At 46.2% G+C, this 15765-nt stretch overlaps 2 non-coding genes across 2 annotated transcripts; both read right to left on the bottom strand.

The window, feature by feature from the left end:
- Positions 1-220: 220 nt before the first annotated feature.
- LOC132812743 (U1 spliceosomal RNA) lies at positions 221-383 on the bottom strand. The gene has a single exon (XR_009643773.1). It is a non-coding gene; the product is annotated as a U1 spliceosomal RNA (small nuclear RNA).
- Positions 384-15175: 14792 nt separating this feature from the next.
- On the bottom strand, positions 15176-15248 carry trnav-cac (transfer RNA valine (anticodon CAC)). Its single transcript has one exon. It is a non-coding gene; the product is annotated as a tRNA-Val (tRNA).
- Positions 15249-15765: the final 517 nt, after the last annotated feature.

Raw genomic sequence — 15765 nt, 5'->3', positions numbered from 1 at the left:
CCCCTACATTTACCCCTTACCTAGCACTACGGGCAATTTAGCACAGCCAATTCACCTGACCCGCACATCTTTGGACTGTGGGAGGAGACCGGAGCAAACCCACACAGACACGGGGAGAACATGCAAACTCCACGCAGTCAGTCGCCTGATTCGGGATTGAACCTGGGTCTCAGGCGCTGTGAGGCAGCAGTGCTAACCACTGTGCCACCGTGCCGCCCACAAGGGGAGAGCGCGAACGCAGACCCCCACTACCACAAATTTTGCTGTTGAGTATCCCGCATTTGGTGACATCGCAGGCGTCAGCACACCCGAAGTGCAATGGGATAGCCTCGTCCTGGGAGCGCACCGCAATGATCATGGTATCTCCCCTGCCAGGTTAGTATAGAGACTTGTAGAGACTCTTCTTCATGAATCTCTGCCTTACCCACAGAGACAGTATATTTAATAGGAATTAGACAAAGACATATCAGTCACATGGGCGATTGTCATTACATAGTTTAAAGCTGGTAATTATGACCTTACAAAGCTTGATGAATGGCGATGTCCTGCGTTAACGTATGAATGGATTACAGAAACTGATTATCGTATTGTTCATGATTATGTGTTGATGGGAAGAGATTAAGGCTGGAGGGTTCTTCCTTCAGTAAATGGGGGATTCACTTACCTATGCTAATATGGAGGGGAGGTAAGACAATGGGAGCGGGAGGCAGTTTAACAGGGTTGTGCCCAGGGCTCTCAGTCTTGTCTGGAAAGGGCAAATTCCTCTGTCTGGGGTTACGGGGGAATCCACATGTGTGGCTGCAAGAGGTTCTATTTTGAGATACTGTCAGCCTCCCCCCTTCTGAGGTGTTCTGTCTGTATTGAAAGAGTACAGGCCTTCAGTTAATGAAATATGGCCTTTGGCAAGGGAATGTTTAACCCTTGAGACCCACAGTGTCCTGAAGGAGAAGCAAAAGGTATGGAACAGGCCCTCTATGGTATTTTAACTTCCTCGTTCTGACCAGGAATCTGTTGACCAGAATTGGATGCAATGATTGACTGTGACCTAACTAGAGCTTTGTCAATGGTCAGCATCTTTTCCATGAGTTTGTTATCATTCCCCCATTAATGAAGCCCAGCATCCCATTTGTTTTCCAAAACACTTTATGTTTTCTCTCCTTTAATAAGTGGTGCACATTGCCCCATTCCTGCTGTCCTGCACGTTGTGTCTGTGCCATTCAAATATAATATTTTTACATTGCTTCTCTCAAAATGAATGAACTTATTGTGTGTTCTCATGAAGAGACATATTCCACTCAAATTATTAACTCTCCTCCACACATTCTACCGCCTGGAAAACAGAAGAGTGTAGCACCGGAATAATCGGCCCACCATGTCTGTGTGGATCATGAAGCTATTCCAAACTAATTCCATCTGCCTGTACATGATCCATATCTCTGCCAACCCATGTCTGCTTATGTGTCTGCCCAAATGCCTCTTAAACGTTGTGATTGTTTTGCTTTTCCCAACTCTCAGGCAAATACATTCCAGTCACTGATCCACCTTCTGCACAAGAAAATTGCCAACACAACTGCCTTTAAACTTGCACATGTTATTGGAAATGCTCAGCAGATCATGCAGCATCTGTGAAGAAAAATCAGTTCATGTTTCGGGTCTGGTCACCCTTCCTCAGAAACGTTAACTTTAATTTATCTTCATAGAAGCTGCTCGACCTGCTGAACATTTCCCGAAAATGTTTTTGTTTCTGGTTTACAGCATCTGCAGTTGTTTCAGTTGTTTCAGTTTTCATTTCCTTTAAACTTGCCCCTACTCCCCTTAAATCTATGGCCTCTAGAATTTGCCATTTTCACCGTGGAAAAGGATTCAGATTATTCACTCTCTGAGCCTTTCAGATCACCCGCAGCCACTGACTTTCACAAGACAAAAATCCAAGTCTTTCCAACCTCTCCCAATCCAGGCAACATCCTTGTAAACCTTTTCTCTCACTGCACTAAGCCTCCACATCCTCTTTTTTATATGGTGATCAAAACAGCACACAATACCCCAAAGGTGGCCTAATGACAGTTTTATAATCACTCCTGACAGAAGAAGGCAAGCCTGCCATCCACCTCCTTCACCACTTTCAGGGAGCTGTGAACTTGCCCCTGAAGATCCCTCTGTACATCAATGCTGCTGAGAGGCCTTCGGTTTAGTGAATACATTCCTCTTGCAATGAGCCTCCCAAAATACATCACCTCACACTTGTCTGGATTAAAATCTATCTCCGTATGGGTTTACCAACGGATCTCTTTCTTGCTGTATCCATTGACACCATTTTTCACGATTCACAACTTCATCAATTTGTACCATCTAGAAACTTGCTAATTAAATCATTTACATTTCCATGCTAATCATTGGTATATGTTACAGACAATAGATTATCCAATTCTGATCCTTGTGTAATAACACTGACCACAGAAATCCAGCCAGCAACATGCTGTGGAAGGAACATATTTCATTTAGTCAGTCAGTTAGAAAGCATTCCAGGCATTGGTGTGGCATTAGATGTTCCAAGATATTCACAGTCCTGGTTAAAAACCCTAGAGCAGATTTTCAGTTCTGTGTACACTACCTAGGGACTCCTCCAGAACCCAGTATAAAACAGTAAACATTATCTCCTGCTGTGGAAGGACAACCTGTGTTGGTCTGAGCATGAACACAGAGTAGATTTACCTTGATGATAATCTAACCCCTGAAGACAAACAACCGGAACAAGTTAAGCAAGTACAAAAAAAACATGTTATGGCACAGAAAGGGCCCATCAAATCCAAGCTGGCTCTCTGTAGCAGAATCCTTATTCTCATTCTCCAGCTGTTCCCAAAACCTGAAAGTTTATTTCTCTCATATCTGATATAATTGTATTCATTAATCATGGATCACCTCTACTTGCACCACCATAATAGGCAGCATGTTCTGCATATTTCCAGCCAGTGGAACAATTGCTCATCTCCCACTTTCTCAAAACGTTATACCTAATCTTAAATTTTGAGCCATCACCTATCAAGTGCAATTTATTTTATTGTCTGCTCTATCTAGATGTGTTATAATCATATCCATTTTATTCTATCATGATTTTTTCAACTTGATTTCTTCAAAGAAAATAGCATTTTTTCCAAATCAATCCAGTGACTGCATTTTCTTCATCAGTGCACCACACCAATATGTCTGTACTCCACACCCTGAAGATCAGGAATCTGTTGACCTGAATTGGACACAATGATTGACTGTGACCTAACTAGTCAATGAAATTGTTTAATGAAACCCAGGATCCCATATGTTTTGATCAAAACACTTTGATTATGTCTCTCTCCTTTAAAGAATTGTACACCTTGCCCCCTTCCCTCAGTCTCTACTCTTTGTGTCTGTGCCATGCAAATATATATTTCTTTTCTACATTGCTTCTCTCAAAATGTATCAACTCACTGTATGTTCTAAAAAAAAACATTAACTCTCGATCCACACATTGTGCCCCTTGGAAAACAGAACATTACAGCACCGGAATAATTGGCCCATCATGTCTGTGCAGACCATGACCATGTCGTTCCAAACTAATTCACCTGCCTGCACATGATCCATATCCCTGCCTACCCTTGCCTGCTTATGTGCCTGCCCAAATGCCTCTTAAGCATTGTGATTGTTTCTGCTTTTATCACCTCCCAGGAGAGTACATTCTACTCAACTATCACCTTTTGTATTAAAACTTGCCTGACATAACTCTCTTGAAACTTTCACATGCTGTTGGAAATGCTCAGCAGGTCTTGCAGCATCTGAGAAAATAAAAATCCATTAATGTTTCGGGTCCTTTCAGAAATGTGAACTCTGATTTCTCTTCACAGGTGCTTCCAGACTTGTCGAACATTTCCAGAAACTTTTGTTTTTGTTTCTGATCAACCGCATCTTCCGTTCTTTCGGTTTTTATTTTCTTTAAATTTCCCCTGTCCTGAAATCTATGTCCTCTAGAATTTGTCATTTCTACCGTGGAAAAAGATTCAGATTATAGAACATAGAACAATAAAGCGCAGAACAGGCCCTTCAGCCCTCAAAGTTGCATCGACCTGTGGAATTTTCTCAACTCGTCCCCTACACTATCCCAAAATCATCTGTGAGCTTATCTAAGGATTAATTAAAACTCCCTAATGGAGCTGAGTTGACCACCTGAGCTGGTAGGGCATTCCACACACTTACCACTCTCTCTGTAAAGAATTTGCCTCTGACATCTGTCTTAAATCTATCACCCCTCAATTTATAGTTGTTCTCTCTCGTACAAGCTGTCGTCCTCATCCTAGGAAAAAGGCTTTCCCTGTCTACCCTATCTAATCCTCTGACTATCTTGTATGTCTCTATAAATCCTCCCTTAGCCGCCTTCTTTCCAATGAGAAAAGACCCAAGTCTCTCAGCTTTTCTCATAAGACCTTCCTCCAGACCAGGCACCATCCTGATAAATCTCCTCTGCACCTTTTCCAATGCTTCCACATCGTATTTGTAACGGGGCGACCACAGCTGTAAACAATTTCAACTGTGGCCGCACCATCATTTTGTATGGTTGCAGTATGATATTGTGGTTCCAGAACTCAATCCCTCTCCCAATGAAACCTAACACGTGTATGCCCCCTTAACAGCACTATCCACCTGGATGGCAACTTTCAAGGATCTATGGACACGGACTCCAAGATCCCTCTGCACATCCACACTACCAAAATCTTTCCATTGACCCAGTATTCTGCCTTCCTGTTATTCTTCCAAAGTGCATCACCTCACATTTAGGTGCATTGAACTCCACTTGCACCTCTCGCCAGAAGTGAGAGAAATCAAACATGATATAAAGATCCAACAGAGTCACGATATTCATTTGGCCATAAAGGGAACATGATTATCTTGTTTGTCAGTGAGCAAAGGTTTCAAACAACATTGTGTGTGGTCAAGCCAACACAGGACACACACACACACACACACACACACACACACACACATACACACACACACACACACACAACACACACACATTACACACACACACATACACACACACATACACACAACACACTCACACACACACACATAAGTGTATGAGTGTTCCAGTGAACTGACTGCAGAAATTATTTAACATTATCCAGTTCACAATCTAAAAACATTCACAGACAGAGAAGCCATAAATATGTTGTGTTTATGGGAAAGGATTCACCAGATCATCCAACTTGGAGATATGCGAGGAGATCAGCACCATGGAAATATCTGGATTGTGAGAAGGATTGAAAATTCACAGACCTACTGGAGACTCATTGACACAGACATTCTGTGCGAAGAGATTTATTTTGTCATCCAGCTTCATGTCACACCAGTGGCTTTACACTGACAAGAGAGCTTTCCCCTGACTGTGGGAGAAAAAAACTTTAAGATCTGTAAATGTCTTAAATTCAATGGTCTTTATTTAACATCACCCTATTCACATGGGGGAGAAGTCGTTCAGCTGTTCCATGTGTGGGAAGGTATTCACTTGGGGATCCAGCAGTGCCTTGCTCTTTCTTTCTTGATAAGAGACTCAAGCATTTTCCCCACGGCAGATGTTGCACTAACTGATCTATACTACCCCATCTTTTGTCTACCTTCCTTTTTAAACAGCGGCGCCAATGTTTTCCAATCTGCTGGAACTGCCCCAGAGTCCAGCAAATTGGGAAAATTACTGACGGTGCAACTGTTCTATCCCCCGCTGTCTCTTTTAGCACGCTGGGATGCATTCCACCAGGACAGAAGACTTGTCTATCATTAGCTCCATGGGCTTGCCCAACACTAGCGTTCCGTAATAATATTTGTTTCCAGGTCCTCACCAACTCCATCTCTTTGTCAATCTCTGGCATGTTATTAGCGCCCTCCACTGTGAAGACCGATACAAAATACCTGTTCAGTGCCTCCGCCATTTCATCACACCCCATAACTAAATGTCCCTCCTCATCCCCTGAAGGACCAACATTTACCTTAGCCACTCTTTTTCATTTAAAGTTTTCATAGAAACTTCTGCTATCTGTCTTTAAATTATGTGGTACATCTTTTCTCTCCTGTTCTTTCCTACGGTTCTTTCTCACTCTTATTGTGACTTTCTTCTGATCTTTAACGCTTTCCCAATCTTCCAGTTTCATGCTGTTTTTGACCACTTTGTGTGCCTCATCTTTCAATGTGAGAGATGGGAAGGGAGAGTGGGGAGGGGGGGAGGGAGAGGTGAGGAGGGAGGGGGAGAAGAGAGGGTGGAGGAAGGGGAGGTGCGGGGATAATTGGATTGGGGAAAGAGGCATGGCAGAGGAAAGAAGGGGTGGAGAGAGGGCTGTAGGAGAGAGGGGGTAGGAGAGAGCTGGGAACGGTGGGCGAGAGAGGAGGAGAGATGGGAGGAGAGGGAACAGGAGGACAGGGGGTGAGGAGCAAGGAGTGGATGGCGTAAGGGGGAGTAGAGTGGTGGAGGGTGTATGGGAAGGGGGTTGTAGGAGAGAAGGAGAGGAATGAAGGAGAGGAGTAGAGGTGGGGGAGAACGTGGAAGGTGGAGGACGGGAGGAGACAGCGAATGAAGTGGGGGGATGAGTGATGGGGAAGAAGGGAAGGAGAGGGGTTAGGAGAGAGGAGGAAGTGAGGACGTAGGGGGCGTTTGGGGTGTGAGGCGAAGGGGAGTTTGGGGTGGAGTAGGAGATAGGTGGTGGGAGGTAGACGAGAGAGGGACATGAGGATTGGGGAGGAAAGAGGTGAAGATGAGGAGGAGGGGAGGACAGTGGGAGGTGAAGGGGGGAGAGGGGGAGGAGAGGCGGAAGTGGGGAAGGAGGGGGAGGTGAACAGGGAAATGGAGCAGAGACAGGGAGGAGAGCCAGGGAGGAGGGGGCAGGAGAGATGGGAGAGTAGAAGGGAGGACAGGTGGGAGGAGAGGATACAAGGGGGTAGGGAAGGAGTTCAGGAGAGGGGGTGAAGAAGAGGGGACGGGAGAGGGGAAGAAGTGAGTGTGGAGAAGAGGGGAACGAGAGGGCAGGGGGAAGGGGAGAGGAGGGGAGGTGAAGAAAGGAGAGGTGGAAGAAGAGAAGGGTGAGGAGAGGGAATGAGGAGAGAGGGAGAGTGGAGAGGTGAGGGGGAGAGGGGAGAAAGAGGAGAAGGGGAGGTGAAGGGGAGGAGAGAGAAGAGAGGGGGACAGGAGAGAAGGAGAGACGGGAGGGGGAGATGAGACAGCGGTGAGGAGAGAGGGGAAAGGAGAAGAAGAAAGGGGAGAGGAGACAGTGATGAGGAGTGAGAGGAGAGAGTAGTGAGGAATGAGAGGAGAGGGGAGAGGAGAGAGGGAAGAGGAGAAGAAGAGAAGGAGGAGGAGGAGAGTGGGATAAGAGAGGGGAGTGGGAGAGGGGAGATGGAGAGAGGGAGAGCATGGGGGAGGAGAGGGGGATGAGGAAGATGGGGAGGAGAGAGAGGAGAGAGGGAGAGGAGAGAGAGAGGAGTGGAGAGAGAATGGGAGGAGAGGTGGATGGAGCGGGGAAGGAGAGAGGGGGAGGTTAGGGGGTGTACGAAGAGGGGAGGAGAGAGAGATGTAGGAGAGTGAGGGGCGAGGAGAGAGGGGAATGAGAGGGAGAAGAGGGGGGGAGAGAGAGGTGGGGAGGAGAGAGGGGAAGGACAGAGAGTGGGAGGAGAGAGAGGGGAGGAGAGAGGGCGCAGAAAATAGGGGTGAAAGAGAGAGAGGGAGAGGAGAGAGAGGTGGAGGAAAGAGGGGCAGGGAGAATGAGGCAGACAGCAGCAGGGGCAAAGGAGGGTTTCAGAGGGGGGGAGGAGGAGAGTGGGTGAGGTGTGGGGGCGAGGAGGAGGAGAGCGGGGGGATGTTAGCGGGGAGAGAAGAGGTGAGGGGGAGTAGGTGGTGGCATGGAAAGAGGGAATAGACAGCAGGAGGCGTGGGAACAGAAGGAGGTGGCCGAGAAGAATTCGGGAGGACAGAGTGGTTGAAGGTGGGGAGGAGGAGATTGGGTGAAAGACAGAAGTGCAGATGGGTAGGACAGTGAAAGTGGGGGCGGAAACGAGGAGGGAATCGTGAAGACAGGTGAGGGCAGGGTGGCAGAGGAGAGGGGAGTAGGATACTGGGGGAAAGAGAGGGGTGGAAAGATGGTTAGGAGAGTAACCCACATAGACCTTGCTCTGTCTGAACAGTTCACCTTACCCTTTGGGCAACTCCACTATGGCCAGTCCACCCAGACCTGCACACCATTGGACCGATTGTGAGAAACCCATGCAGACACTGGGGAGAATGTACACACTCTACACAGACGGTTGCCTTGGGCAGGATTTGAACTGGGTCCCTGGCAGTGTGAGGCAGCAGTGGTAACCACTGAGCCACCGTGCGACCGTAATGAGAGAGAGAGAGAGAGATGAAGTGAGAGTGGGGAAGAGAGAGTTGAGAGGGGGAGAGAAGAGTGAGGCAAGAGAGAGGGGAGAGCGAAAAGAGATGGGAGAGAGAAGAGAGAGTGGAGGAGAGAGAGGGAGAAGAGGGTAGGAGGAGAAGAGGGGTGAAGAAGAGGTGGAGAAGAGAGCAGAAGAATGAGAGTGTGAAAGAGAAAACGAGAGAGGAGAGAGAAGCGAAAGAGAGAGCGACAGTGAGAGAGATAGAAAAGGCAAAAAGGGAACAAGTGACCCCCAGCCCACACTCTGTCACACTCAGACAGAGCTGAAAATGTGTTGCTGGAAAATCGCAGCAGGTCAGGCAACATCCAAGGAACAGTAGATTCGACATTTCAGGCATAAGGCCCTTCTTCAGGAATGAGGAAAGTGTGTCCAGCAGGCTAAGATAAAAGGTAGGGAGGAAGGACTTGGAGAAGGGGCGTTGTAGATGCGCTAGGTAGAAGGAGGTCAAGGTGAGTGTGATGGGCCGGAGTGGGGTGGGGGTGGAGAGGTCAGGAAGAAGATTACAGGTTAGGAAGGCAGTGCTGAGTTCGAGGTCGGTTCCGTCGACAGGTGCTGAGGAAGGAGATGTGGCTGTGGTAGCAAGTCTGTTTGAGAATGTGGCTGAAGAGCTTCTGTGCAGAGGAGATGACCTGGGGTGTGCAGTGAGCGAGGGAGGGACTCCCTCTGCAATCTTCTTCGTGACCTCTCTGCCCTCACCCCACTCTGGCCTATTACCCTCACCTTGACCTCCTTCCATCTATCGCATCACCAATGCCCCTCCCACAAGTTCCTCCTCCTACCTTTTATCTTAGCCTGCTGGACACACTTTCCTCATTCCTGAAGAAGGGCTTTATGCCTGAAATGTCGAATCTCCTGTTTCTTGGATGCTGCCTGACCTGCTGCGCTTTTCCAACAACACATTTTCAGCTCTGATCTCCAGCATCTGCAGTCCTCACTTTCCTCACAGACAGACAGAGACAGTAACAGGTCAATACTCCCCCTGTCAGCCCGCATGGCTTGAGGATAATGGCTGACTGAGCAATGTTCAAATACTCCCAGAATCTATTACCCAAGCCCCATCTACTCCCCAACCTAGTTCATCCTGTCAGCTCCCAACTACCTCCAACTGGAACACACCTCCCCCAGGTATGGGATACACCAACAATCACTAAGACTTTGGTACAGATCGTCAGGGAGGATATGATGGAGAAATTGTATGCAGTGATTGGTAATGACTGAGGATGCAACACTCAACATCAATTATTTCCAGTTTGTGATGAATCGATTGATCAAGTCAGATCTAGAGTCAATGTTTCTTTGGCGTTTCCTGTCTATGAATCTTTTCAAATATTCAAAGAAGTTTAATAAAGGCAGTGTCTGTCCAGGTGAGAAATCAGAGAGACAAATAATTCCTTTGTTTGATACTTTTGTGTATATATCCTTCCTTGAAATCCTTGGAGAAAGAAGCTTCAAAGATCCATCACTATTAGGGCAGAGAGAAAAGAATAATCAAAATAAAGTAAGAAATTGTCTCTAAACATTAACATTATTTCTCTCTCCCAAAGGTGCCAGTCCTATTGGGTTCCTCCTGCACCCTCTCGATAATTTCAGAAACTCGCATTATCCCTCCTCCAGGTCGAGGGTGATCAGTATATTCACAACAGAGATCATCATACATTGTGAAGGATGGGAGGGTCCAGAGAGGGATAGACTCATTCATTTACCAGTAAGATTAAGGAGTGATTTAGGATGCAATGGAGCAACTGGAGTTGAAGCGAGATGCAATAGAGCTTATTGGCTTATAATTGGTATAGATAAGGAAGATGAAAACAAGATGTTCACATTAGCTGGGGGAAATGGACGAAGAAATACAAAAATTAAGTTTGTGGATAGATTGACAGGGAGGATTTGATGAAGTCGCTATATGGAAGAGATTCAATATCCACTGTATCTTAATGGATCTCATTTGGACTGAACAGCCTGAAGTTCTGTATTTAATTTTCAGATTCTGTCAAGCCATGTGCTTGAATTATCCCAGTACCAGAGTCATAGTGATGTAGCTCAGGCAGTCATTTTGAACGATCTGGGTATCTTCTAATTCCCAGTTCCTTTCCCTCTGGGTGTTTGCAGACCCCTCAGCTCTCTGACACTTTTGGTAATGAAAGCAGGAAAATTGGTGACAGACTCTGAAAACAGTGAGAGCTCCAGTTGTTCCACCGCCCTTCAGATCCCCGCTAACCTTCCTGCTTTAGGGAAATCGGCACGCCTGGTTGGTGACAGGCTGTATGACTCCAATGGTCAGCAGTGGGCTGAAAGATAAAGGTTGGTAGTTTGACACCATCCAGGTATGGAGCTTTGGTTGTTCCAGATCAGACTAGGGAATACTACCCTAGCTCCATTTAAACCGGAAAATCCATGGCAAGGTTGAATTGCAGCCCAAACCATTGATGATTCTGTGTTCCTGGCTCCACATGGAGTAAGATAGGGACAAACACTGCTCTCTCCAGACCCCTGCTGTCAACAGACAGTGGCCACTGCAGCTCCCTGCACAGCCTGGGACACAGCTTACAGAAACTCCCCCATCCCCACTCCACCTCATGAATGGCGCTTCCCGTGTGAAAATCTTTACATTTAATACGGGAACGGTTGCAATCCAACCCCTGTCCCCATGATGAGAAGCTGCAGGATTTTGTGATGAGAACAGTGTTATGAAGTTGAAGACGTGCCCTCCACCTTCAAATGAGAGTGAATGCTGTTCGGAACTGAGCGCTGACAAATACCTGTGATGACCAGCTCACAGTCTCAGCCTGTACTTAAAAATTGGAAAGATGTAACGGTTGGCTGTGGAACAAGTCAGTTTTGTTTGGTAATTAAGAAACAATTCCAATTTTACCAATCAATTTAAATTATGCCTCAGAATACTAAAATCCAATCGCTCTTGAATTTAGTGTTTAGAAACACTGCAGAACGGGTGCTTCCACGATGTTACTCCACTGACCATTCCCCATGAAACATGCCCAGGTTCTCAGTTGAGGATTTTTGCTGGGAACCTTTGCCCCTTGGCTTTGAACCAGGCCGCCTGCCCAAGGAAAGCAAATGTGGTACTGTTTTTAGTGGAAGGATCAGAGTCCAGGAACTCCACTGTGACACAGAATGGCCATCAGTGCTGTACACATCTGTGCATATTCAAAACCAGTTTGGCGAACACTGTGAAAATGTTTCACACAGAAATGAAATGGGATTGTATTCCGTTTCATCACTCGAGCATGTATGAGCGAGCAAATTCAAAGCCAGGTTTGCTGACGTGAACAGCAAGTTACAAATCTCTGCTCATGTCAGTCTGAAAGGCTGCCATCGGGAATAAGGCTATTCTTGCCCGATTTTGAAGCGGGAGTTTTCGTGTATGAGGTGACTCTAACAGCCACTACATTACAGGCAACATCCCCGCGAGCAGCTGGTGTTCAGAGTCGGCCAGCACTAAAATTTACAGCGGCTCAACGCTTCATCTTTCTGTTTCCAGGAGCTGGTTATTCTCCAGCGTAATTGGCATCATTTAAAAAATAAGAAAATCACGTGAAATTGCTCACAAAATATAAACAAAGATGGTGTCAGGGATGCACAGTTTGGAATGTCGGGCGAGCCTGAACATACTGGGACGTCTTACCTTCATCGTCAGGCATGACCTTAAGGAAGGTTTGTCAACAGAAAAAATTTGAGTTATTGATCTCTGCAATATGGGGCGAGTTAAAAACTGGAGAGCATAGGTTTAAGGTGAGGACGGGTTAAATATAAAACGGAATGAGGCACCTATCCCACAGAGAAGGTTGTGCGTGTATGGAATCAGCGACCAGAGGAAGTGGAGGAGGCTCGTACACTCAGAAGATTTCAAAGGCAACCGGCTGAGCTTCTGGATAGGAAAGGTTTAGTGGGATAGGGGCCAGATGCTGGGAAATGGGAGTTTGTTTAACATACATTTTAAGAGACATTGAAGCATGAATGCTGTTCTGGGGACAGTGCGAGGGCAATCAGCCATAAACATTCCCAGATCCTTCAGAGCAATTCCAAACTGCACTCCCAAAATGTATTGGAAACTTGGTGCACCGCCACCTCCCGAAAAGCTCCGAAATGAGGGAAAAGAAAGAACTGAACATGAACGGACAATGAAAAGTTAAGAGATTCCAAAACACAGTCTCGTTTAGATTAATTTGCCCATCCGATCAACAATGCGGCAGTGCCTGCTTCCTCCATCTCCAGGGCAGAAGGGAAGGAAATAAAAGAAATTTAAGACCATATGACATCACAATGTAGTGGAATTATTTTCCCATTCGCCAGAACACCAAATAATGAGAAGTAAAGTCACTGCAGGATTTTGTTTCACAACAGCGATGCAATACCAATCTCCGTTCTGTTTCAGTGAAAACAGTGAATAACACAACTTGGCCGGAACATGATGCAGCAGTAGAACCGCTTGAGAACGGGGACATTTCATGTGGGACGCAAACGTGATCATAACAGCATAAACATGACAGGATAGAGAGTGTGCACTCTCCCAAATCAGAGGTACATTTCCAAAAGCAAACCACATGGTTGTGTTGGAATTTAAACACAGCAGCATTTAACAGGTTGCAGTAAAACAAACAGCACCCACAAAGGGCAGCGGTTGGATCTGAACTCGAGCCACCTGAGAGTTTGTAGTGAGAAAGCAGTTCCTTCGGTCACTTGGCCACGAAACCAGCCACAGCTGCAGTGTATTGTCTTACACCTTCCATGGTGCTCCTGTGAAACATTAGAAGCAAAGTCACAGGGAAACAGTTCTGGGATCCCTCTCCTGCTGGCACAGCTGCAGGGATATGACCAACTACAATATCAATCTCGCAACAAACATTCAATCCAGCCAAAAATCATTTGATAGCTGGAATCAAGCTTCTGAGATTTGCTAAAGCCACAAATGTAATGTCTGTATGAGAGACTGTATATTCGGATATGATTGGGCAAAGTAACCATGAGCTGCATGATATTGCTGGTATTTGGATTGTTGCTTTGGTAAATGATTTCGTCCTCTGCTCGAAACAGGACAACTTTCAGTTTTTGAGGATCTAACAGAAGTCAAAAGGTGATTGCCCACCCCACCCCAGAAGATGTCAAAGAGGTGCTAACTGCCCTTGAGTGCTCTTTGTTCTCGATGTGAAGAGCACTCTGCCAGAGTCACCTTCATGTCTCTGGTTGCTGAGTGAACACAAAGAAGGAGCCCCTCAATCCAGACAAAAATCAATGGTAAGCTGAGTCTACCTACTCAGACTCTTTTCAGCTACAAATGTTTCTGTGAGTGCGTGAGAGTATATGTTCGGTTACGATTTGGTCAAATCACCATGAGCTGCTTGACATTACTTCAATTTCGATTCTTGCTTTGCTCAATGATTGCTCGAAACAGGACAACTTTCACGTTTACATGGAACATGAAACACACCGGAAACAGGGAAATGCACAAAGCTGAGCAGGCCGTGTTCCACATTATACCGTGCAGCATAGTTTCAGTCACTGTGTCTGTTTTGCAGCATAAGGGTCCAAAGAATGTTCTCCACCCTAAAAGCGGAGGTAGCATTACAATCCGAGAACGACAGATTACATTGTGAGGATGCTCTGACCTCGGGGCCAGTTCGAGATGCCACTTTCCTTGCCTTTTACCTTAACCGTGCAATTGGCTGCAAGGATGTTCAACCTGGACATGAGCCACATCGATACGACTGAGTTGGAAACCTGTGTGGGAATCGACGAGAAGCGACTCAATAAATCTTGCTAAATTCATGGTGCTTATTAGAAATGCAGTTTCTGTTCACCTCAATTTAAAGGCAGTTTTGAACATAGTAATGAAGTCAAAAGGTAATTATGTCACCCCACCCCCACTCCGGGAGTGGTGCTAACTGCCCTTGAGTGCTTTTTGTTCTCGATGTGAAGAGCTCTCACGCCTGAGTCCTTCACGCCTCTTGTTGCTGAGTGACTCAAAAAGAAGGAGTTTCACCAGAGCTGCAACTGCCTCACTTTCCAGTCGCTCTCCCGTTTACATTTTCCTGCTCGTCAGTGATTTAATGAAACCAAAAGGATGCGATGTCATTCTGCAGCCTCTCTGTCAATTCCTCCGTTTCAGTTCCAACATGGCTTAGATCTCGGAGCGCACCTTAATACTAGCGGTGCTATGAAAGCACAGGTCCAAGAGGTTCCTCGGAGAGTATAATTTCTTTCATTGCTGTTGCTGATTGAATGAGTCACTAACGTGCGAATGATCCAAACCATGATTCAGCACCTCTGCTGCAATTCTCGCACGTTGAATAACGACAGAGAGTTTCCAAATGAGGCCTTGCAGAGAAGACTTTGGTTTTACATTTGACAGACAGACTAGTTCAGGAATCAGTGGTGCGCTGATCAGTAGCACCAGCGCATCAGCTTCTTCCCTGTCTTTGAACCGGTCGCCTGCGCAAGGAATGCAAATGCGGGACAGTTTTTCGTGGAAGGGATCAGAACGCGGTAACTACACTCTCAAACAGAATGACTTATGATCAGAACCAGGTTTTACAATGGTTCTGATCAGAACAAGCCTTTACAATGCTTTGCTCACTAATTAAATGGAAGTGGCATCACATTTCACAAAGAGAGCAGATTTGTTCGAGCATTTTCGAAGGCAGATTTGCAGATGGGAGAGCAAGCAAGAAGCTCCGTTCTTGTCCGTGTAAAAGGCTGCAATGAAGAACAAAGCAGTTTCTGCCCAGCTTCGAACTGGGGACCTTTCGCGTGTGAGGCGAACGTGATGACCACTACACTACAGAAACGAGCTTCAGCCGAGCGCGTTGCGGCTCTGTGGCATCCAGCACTGAAAGTGAAGCCATTCTCCGTTTCACCTTTCTTTTTCCAATAGCTCGTTGTTATCCAGGGAAATTGACATCTTGAAAAAGTCAAAAAATATAGACTGAAATTAGTGACAAAATATAGACAAGGATGTCGTCAATGTTTGGACTGGAGTGTGAAGTGGAATAAAGCTGGGACAACTTTCCCGGCAGCATAACGGCTGCGACATGGTTTTATGGAAGGGTTGTAAACTGAGTATTTACGTGTTTTACACAAGCTAGGGTGAGTTGGAAAACTCGGAGAGCATAGGTTCAAGGTGAGTGGTCTGAAATTGACAAAGGACCCCGACGCACATTTTCCACTCACAAGGTTGTGGGTGTATGGAATGAGCTACCAGAGGGAGTGGAGGAGGCTATTGCACTCAGAAAATTGCAATGGTAATCGGATGAGTTTCTGGATAGGATGGGTTTAGAGGGATTGAGGAGAAATGCTGCGGAACGG

This window comes from Hemiscyllium ocellatum, unplaced genomic scaffold (assembly GCF_020745735.1).
Source record: "Hemiscyllium ocellatum isolate sHemOce1 unplaced genomic scaffold, sHemOce1.pat.X.cur. scaffold_296_pat_ctg1, whole genome shotgun sequence".
Lineage (NCBI taxonomy): Eukaryota > Metazoa > Chordata > Chondrichthyes > Orectolobiformes > Hemiscylliidae > Hemiscyllium > Hemiscyllium ocellatum.
The sequence above is the reverse complement of the archived record's forward strand: the minus strand, read 5'-3'. Positions and strand labels throughout refer to the sequence as shown.